The sequence below is a fragment of the Octodon degus genome, unplaced genomic scaffold, assembly GCF_000260255.1.
Source record: "Octodon degus isolate 3935 unplaced genomic scaffold, OctDeg1.0 scaffold00012, whole genome shotgun sequence".
In the NCBI taxonomy this organism is placed as follows: domain Eukaryota; kingdom Metazoa; phylum Chordata; class Mammalia; order Rodentia; family Octodontidae; genus Octodon; species Octodon degus.
The window spans coordinates 24,429,185-24,430,195 of NW_004524588.1; positions in this window are offsets into that span (position 1 = coordinate 24,429,185).

Consider the following 1,011-nt stretch of genomic DNA (forward strand, 5'->3'; position numbering starts at 1 on the left):
CTGTGGTATTGGATATTAGATTTTTCATGTCCATTAGGATTTCTCTTACATAGTTGGGTGCTTCCGTGATTAGTTCATTGACATTTATGAGTGTTACCTCTTCCTCTTGAATTTTTCCCCTAACCAGTGTGTAGTGGCCTTTTTAAATTTCATTTGATCATTCTCGGTTTGAAGCTGAGACTGTCTGAGAACAGGATTGCTACTCCCATTTTTTTTCTGAGATGCTGGGGCATATAGTATTGTTATGCCTCCTTTGACTTTCAAACTATGGATTTCTTTATGAGTTAAGTGTGTTTCTTGTATACAGCAGATTGTTGGATTTTGTTTAACAATCCACTGTGTCAGCCCATTTCTCTTAATTGGTTAATTGAGTCCATTTACATTAATGGTTATAAAAGAAATGTGTTGACTTACAATTGACATGTTATTTACCTGTTATTTTTTACTCCTTTTTTTTTTTTCCTGTGTTTAATTGTTTTCCCTATTTAGTGGGTTCCTTCTGTTCTCATTTGTGGAGTTCTGATCATTTTAGTCCCTCTCTAGAACATCTTTCAGTAGTCTGTGTAGGGTTGGCTTTGTTATCATGAAATTTTTAAGTTGTTCTTTGTCATGAAAGTATTTCACTTCTCCATCAAGGTTGAAAAAGAGTTTTTCAGGGTATAGTAGTCTGGGCTGGAATTGTTTTCATAGAGGACTTGAAGTACTCTGCTCTGTGTTCTTGCCTTCATGGTTTGTGAAGAAAAGTCGGCTGTAATTCTGATGAGTTTTCCTTTTAATGTGATCTGCTTCTTTCCTCCAGTGGCTTTCAGTGTATTATTCTTGCACTGAATTTCTGGGATCTTGACTATTATATGTCTCAGTGTGTTTTTAATTCTGTTGAGGTTACTTGGCGTTCTGTATGCTTCATTTACCTGTACATCAGATTGTTTCCTCATATTTGGGAAATTTTCTGCTATTACTTTTGCCCATATTCTCTTTATATCATTTGTATCGACTCCTTTCTCATTGATG